General features: G+C 43.9%; 1 non-coding gene across 1 annotated transcript; it reads right to left on the reverse strand.

Moving 5' to 3' along the window:
- Positions 1–4,866: 4,866 nt before the first annotated feature.
- Trnaa-cgc (transfer RNA alanine (anticodon CGC)) lies at positions 4,867–4,939 on the reverse strand. Its single transcript has one exon. It is a non-coding gene; the product is annotated as a tRNA-Ala (tRNA).
- Positions 4,940–7,411: the final 2,472 nt, after the last annotated feature.

Consider the following 7,411-nt stretch of genomic DNA (forward strand, 5'->3'; position numbering starts at 1 on the left):
GCCTTCTGCATCCTCATGCCGTTGATCACTGCTGATTCTTTCGCCTTGAGGAACAGTTCCTCCCCCCAACCTGAACCTTCGTGCACTCCTCCGTCCTCTTTGACAAGGCCGTTGGCAGAATGAGGCTGACTTCTTATGCCGGAAGTGTTCGGTCACCAATGCTGATTATTAATGTAGAACTATGAATATTAAATTTCTTCGGATGGAAGAATAAGTAGGCTAGGTTCGCTCGCGTTTTGATGATCAATGGTGACATAGTCGTATTGAGCTAGGTCACGTCTTGCTTTGGACAATTTAAAGATGCTGCCATCTGTTCATCGGATGCTAAGTAACGTTTAACTGAGCTAAGGCAAGACGATTCATTATTGATTTTTTTCTTGCAAAGAGAGATCAGTTTCATATATGCTTTTGATTCTCATTTCTGAAGAATACAATCCTTTTTCCTGTTACTATTGTATAAGTTGACTCATGTATATTGACATCTGGGATTTCACAGAATTCTTCCCTCGTTTCACGTTTAATGACAGAGTGTTCTGCTTAAGCAACAACTTGTGAGATTTATTTGCTCTACTTTGATAAGTAAGTTCATGCCACAATAAAAGTTAACGTAATTATAGTGTGACAAACAAAGTATAAAATTATCTTTCCTAGTTCATGTTCAGTTGACGTTTAACTACAACACCCACAAATTTTATTCTCTCGATTGCCTTAGTAAAAGAAACGGCCCGATCTATTTCTATTTCATGAACGATATGTGAAGATATTTTGGCCTGATTTAGTCATGCTACTAGTATACAGGCGACTGCCTAAGTTTTATAGCGAGAAAAGTGGTACGGTTATGAAGATAGGTTGCTACTGCTTGATTCACCCTGGTCTTCATCGTTATTCATTACCAAAGGACAAACATTACACGAAATAAATCACTGATAACCGGTTTTTAAAACAGAAAACAAACAATTGTCCCATTGGGCCTTGCGACCGATTTGAAATGTAAGGTATTTATGTGTGGAATTTCTCAAAATAAATTGTATTAAAGTATTAAAGAGGTAAACAGTACAAATATCATTGTCAACGTGCTTCAGAAAGTATCACGTAACTGCGTATTAACTTCTGTGTTGTTATGATAGCCTCGACAACGGTACTTTCGCTTTAACTTTACAGAATAAGTGCTTGTTTTTCTGTTTTGAAAATTACGTTAATTTGAACTTTATAATTAACTCCGGGCAATCGAGTACTCCGGAAATATTGTGATTTAATTAGATGAGGTTGGAAATTATGATTTAAAACTACCCCTTAGGCACAATAAAACTTATGGAAATAATAAGTCCCGGGCGCTATACTGCTTTCTTCAGAGATGATTTGATGAAACGAAAAGTTATTGCATGAACAGACGAGGAAAGAAACCACAACAAGAACCTTACAGGAGGAGAGATATGTTAACAGTTTATTCAGTTCTACAGGTGGCAACAAACGGAAAAAATTGTAAGTGCAGAGAAAAATTGCGCTTCTGAAAAACGCTTCTTCAGGATTTTGCGTGTACTGGACATTCAGAAACTAAGAGATCGAGAAGTATGACAGTATGCTGAGCGTGATAGCAAACCATTCAATAGATTTGTTACAGTAAATACAAAACAAAAACAAGATATCAAAAGCGTGTTTACAACTAACGTCTCTTCCAAGCACAATTTGTCAAGATTTGAAAATATTTACGATAACGAAGTACACTATAACGCTGTCACACGCCCCAAAGCTATTTACTCTGCCTCAGACTCACAGAATTTATTATCCGTGTGATTAACATCGTTGGTCGTAAAGTCGAACTGCTCGCAGCTGACTGAAATTCAAGCTTCAGCTGGCGAACAGAGGACAGACGCAACGCTAAAGAGCAAGTGCGTCCGTGATATTTAACTTCAAACGTCCCGGTACCACCCAGCAGTTTCTCGTGAGCATTTCCTTCCCGGAACACCCAGTTAAATTACTTGCTCAATGGCCTGCAAGAGATTAGACTTCTCCCTACAAAGGAAAGGCAAGCCACAATATATCATGCTCTACTGGAGGTCGGTCTCCGCCCGGTAAATGGCACCAAGAACTTGTCGTCTTCTTTCATCTAAAATAAGAGCCTTCACGAGTGGTTTCCATCTGCGTTATCAGTCTGTTCCAAGTAACACATCCAGCGTACGCTTTCTGCGAAGGAAGTATTTTGAGACTGTCTGGGCAAAACTGACTATGAAAACTCTACACCACTGCTCATGAAAGTTATCTTCCGCAAAGTAATTTTGTTTCTCATTTCTGCGTATATCTATTGTTTCTAGTAAATGAAAGTAATTTAATTGGAATAAAAAATTATTGCATTTTTCGTTAGGAAGCCAGTCGTCTCTGAAATCCTGCCCCCCCCCCCCCCCCGGCCCCACAATCACACACACAAGTATTTTTGAATATTTTATGCTCATTTACCTTGGTCAAATAGTCGATCACTGACGGGGCATATAATAATTGCTATCGAGATTCAGTACCTACAGTGACAGTTATTTTTATTGATTTCAACTAATTTCTGCTTTTTTTTTTTTTTTTTTTTTTTTTTGTTGTACGGTAGAGGGAGTGGTCTCTTAGGAATCTACGGGCTGGATAGCGACGACAGATAAGAATCCCTTTAAGAGTAGTTCGCCACCACAAAAATTTGTTCCAAAACTGAGGCGAAATCTCAGCCGCAGGTGGACGACAAGTACACTACTGGCCATTAAAATTGCTACACCAAGAAGAAATGCAGATGATAAACGGGTATTCATTGGACAAATATATTATACTAGAACTGACATGTGATTACATTTTCACGCAATTTGGGTGCATAGATCCTGAGAAATCAGTACCCAGAACAACAACCTCTGGCCGTAATAACGGCCTCGACACGCCTGGGCATTGAGTCAAACAAAGCTTGGATGGCGTGTACAGGTACAGCTGCCCATGCAGCTTCAACGCGATACCACAGTTCACCAAGAGTAGTGACTAGCTTATTGTGACGAGCCAGTTGCTCGGCCACCATTGATCAGACGTTTTCAGTTGGTGAGGGATCTGGAGAATGTGCTGGCCAGGGCAGCACTCGAACATTTTCTGTATCCAAAAAGGCCCGTACAGGACCTGCAACATGCGGTCGTGCATTATCCTGCTGAAATGTAGGGTTTCGCAGGGATCGAATGAAGGGTAGAGCCACGGGTCGTAGCACATCTGAAATGTAACGTTCACTGTTCAAAGTGCCGTCAATGCGAACAAGAGGTGACCGAGACATGTAACCAATGGCACCCCATACCATCACGCCGGGTGATACGCCAGTATGGCGATGACGAATACACGCTTGCAATGTGCTTTCACCGCAATGTCGCCAAACATGGATGCGACCATCATGATGCTATAAACAGAACCTGGATTCATCCGAAAAAAAGACGTTTTGCCATTCGTGTACCCAGGTTCGTCGTTGAGTACACAATCGCAGACGCTCCTGTCCGTGATGCAGCGTCAAGGGTAACCGCAGCTGCTGCAAACGTCGTCGAACTGTTCATGCAGATGGTTGTTGACTTGCAAACGCCCCCATCTGTTGACTCAGGGATCGAGACGTAGCTGCACGATCCGTTACAGCCATGCGGATAAGATGCCTGTCATCTCGACTGCTAGTGATACGAGGCCGTTGGGATCCAGCACGGCGTTCCGTATTATCCTCCTGAACCCACCGATTCCATATTCTGCTAACAGTCATTGGATCTCGACCAACGCGAGCAGCAATGTCGCGATACGATAAACCGCAAGCGCGATAGGCTACAATCCGACCTTTATCAAAGTCGGAAACGTGATGGTACGCATTTCTCCTCCTTACAACGTTTCACCAGCACGTTGTAGGTGTCCCCACAGGCGCCAACCTTGTGTGAATGCTCTGAAAAGCTTATCATTTGCATATCACAGCATCTTCTTCCTGTTGGTTAAATTTCGCGTGTGTAGCACGTCATCTTCATGGTGTAGCAATTGTAATTGCCAGTAGTGTATTTAGTTCCCTCACACAAGGCTCTCCAGGCAGGATTTGGAAAGGTGGCCGTTTGTCGAAAAAGCATAGTAAGAGAGATCTCTAACGAGGTGTTTGCTTCCCAGAAGACCGAGTGCACAACGCCTAGGAGTAACTTCGGTTTAAACGTTCTGAATCTAGCGTTGTGTTTGGTTTTTCCTCGTAGAGCACGCAGTTTCTCGGCCATGTCTATGTGTCAAGATTCGTATAGTTCCCTTTAATTATTGTTTCATGTATTGGAAGAGATTTTCTGCCCTTCCCCCCACCTCGGAGCACTGTTATTTGAAAATACACTGCTGGGGAAAAAAAATTGTACACCTACAAAGACGACTTCGATTTTGATCCAGTGACGGAATACGCCACCTGGCGGATAGTAGATGAACTAATAATGGTCTCCACCAACAAGAGCTTAATGGGATGGCTATCAAAGCCCCATATATGTTTACACTTTGACAGCCAGAAGGCTGGGTGTAGTGCGAACGTGTGAAACAAGCAAGCAACCATGCCTCGGATGCGCACTCGTGCTTCCTACAGCCATCAGAACAAGTTTGAAAGAAAATTGGTTCGAATGGCTGTGAGCACTTTGGGACTTAACATCTGAGGTCATCAGTCCCCTAGACTTAGAACTACTTAAACCTAATTAAGGAGGAGGAGGAGATTAGTGTTTAACGTCCCGTCGACAACGAGGTCATTAGAGACGGAGCGCAAGCTCGGGTGAGGGAAGGATGGGGAAGGAAATCGGCCGTGCCCTTTCAAGGGAACCATCCCGGCATTTACCTGAAGCGATTTAGGGAAATCACGGAAAACCTAAATCAGGATGGCCGGAGACGGGATTGAACCGTCGTCCTCCGGAATGCGAGTCCAGTGTGCTAACCACTGCGCCACCTCGCTCCGTAAACCTAATTAACCTAAGGACATCACACACATCCATGCCCAAGGCAGAATTTGAACCTGCGACCGTAGTAGCAGCAGCGCGGTTCCGGACTGAAGCGCCTAGAACCGCTCGGCCTAAACAGCCAGCGTTTGAAAGAAGTAAAATTATAGCCTTCCGAGAGGCCTTTGGAGAACTGCCACATCCGTTGGACAGTGGCAGCAGTTGTTGAACGATTCCCGTGTCACTTGTCACATGAACATTCTCACGTCCTTAGACAAGGATCTGGAAGTCCACGCAGCACAGACGCCCGCCAGGATCGTCGTATTGTAAGGGCAGCAATGGCAGGTCGTACAGCTACCACAGTATATACAAAAGGGCCTGTGAGCCGATTATTAGCACTGCGACTACTGGCACGCACACCTCTAGCCCATCCTCTACTCACACCACCGCATCGACGTTGTAAGACGTGTATATCTCTATTGTCTATTGTCAAATCACAATTTATGAAGGATGTTTATATTTTATTAATAGTATTAAGTAGGAATAATTAATATTCTCCATTTTGGAAATTATTTTGGTAGCAGGGAATGTCTCCACCAAAGTTCTGTTGGCGGGAGAGACCGCACATTGATATAATTTTAAAATGGGCGGGAGAGACCGCGTATGGATACATTTTAAGAAAAGAGTGGGAAAGACCGCGCATTGATACATTTTGTAATAGTAGCAGGGATTGTCTGCACCAGAAAGCATTGTCGGCGCGAGAGAGCGCACTTTAGCGTTCGTGGGAAGTCAGTAGTAAGCGAGATGTGAAGCACGTAAAACTTTCCAAAAGTTTATTGTTGTCAAGAAAAAGTTTAACTGTGAATTACGCAACTTCAGTCAAATTAATTAAAGAATAACGTCAGCTTTGCTATTAAAGAATAACGTCAGCTTTGGTAATAAATACAGCCACTTATTATGACAGCCCACCAGCAGCTAATAGAGTATAGTAAAACAGAGTAAGTATATTCATGGCGCAGTCCGATGTAGCAGTCAGATGGCAATCCAGTAACAGTAAAAAAAGCAAGGAACAGTTTTGGGTTATTGCAGGTAACGACTGAGGGCCACGACGACGACACATTCTATGTTTCGTCGAAATAATCAGCAAATCACTTTTAATAAGCTGCATTTAAATTTCCATGCGAAGATTGCACTTATTATTATTGTGAAAGAGAATTAATTTCAAAGCGAAGATTTCATTTGTTATTATTAAGTAAGAGATAGAAATCCTAAGGGAAGGTTTCTTTCATACGTTATCGTAGAAGGGAAGGTTGCGTAACAAAAGTGATATAGAGGAGACGGGAAGGTTTCAACGTGCATGGTTTGACTCGTGCCGTCACATGTTCACGTGGTTTTCAAACGATGCAGGTTATGGTCGTTTGCACGTACAGCTGGTCAGCTCTGGTGCGTCGAGTGTATTCGTCCAAGGCACACTGGCGGCAATCCAGGTCTTATGGCCGGCCGCGGTGGCCGAGCGGTTCTAGGCGCGCAGTCCGGAACCGCGCGACTGCTACAGTCGCAGGTTCGAATCCTGCCTCGGGCATGGATGTGTGTGATGTCCTTAGGTTAGTTAGGTTTAAGTAGTTCTAAGTTCTAGGGGACTAATGACCACAGCAGTTGAGTTCCATAGTGCTCAGAGCCATTTGAACCAGGTCTTATGGTCTGGGGTGCGGTTAGCTACAATTCTCTTTCACCTTTGATGTTTCTGGCGGTGACGCTGATCGGCGCTCGGTACATGCAGAATGTTGTTAGAACCGTTCTTTTGCCATTCTTGCAACAAGAAGGTGATGTGTGGTTCCAATTGAGTAGTGCTCGTCCACATACTGCCTGCGAAAATCAACGTGCTCTGTAAGCCGTGGAGCAACTTCCCTGACCAGCATGATCTCTGGACTTATCTCCAATAGAGCATGATGGGACCAAAAATGAGTGACTCGTGCCACTCGTCAGTGTGAAACTATCATAGAACTGCAGGAACAGGTGCAGCAGGCGTGGCGCAACGTATCCCAGGACAGGATTCGCCATACGTGCGATCGACTGGATGCTAGAGTAAGCGCTTGCATTGTCGCCCGCAGAGGCTGCATCACTACTAATGTGTGTGTTTCAGCATGGATCGATACCTGGTACCTCGGCACCTATTGTGCTATTCGGATGAAAATGTAATCATTTCATGTACATCATATGCACTGTTTGTTGTTGTTGTGGTCTTCAGTCCTGAGACTGGTTTGATGCAGCTCTCCATGCTACTCTATGCTGTGCTAGCTGCTTCATCTCCCAGTACGTACTGCAACGTACATCCTTCTGAATCTGCTTAGTGCATTCATCTCTTGGTCTCCCTCTACGATTTTTACCCTCCACGCTGCCCTCCAATGCTAAATTTGTGATCCTTTGATGCCTCAGAACATGTCCTACCAACCGATCCCTTCTTCTAGTCAAGTTGTGGCACAAACTTC

This window comes from Schistocerca nitens, chromosome 1 (assembly GCF_023898315.1).
Source record: "Schistocerca nitens isolate TAMUIC-IGC-003100 chromosome 1, iqSchNite1.1, whole genome shotgun sequence".
Lineage (NCBI taxonomy): Eukaryota > Metazoa > Arthropoda > Insecta > Orthoptera > Acrididae > Schistocerca > Schistocerca nitens.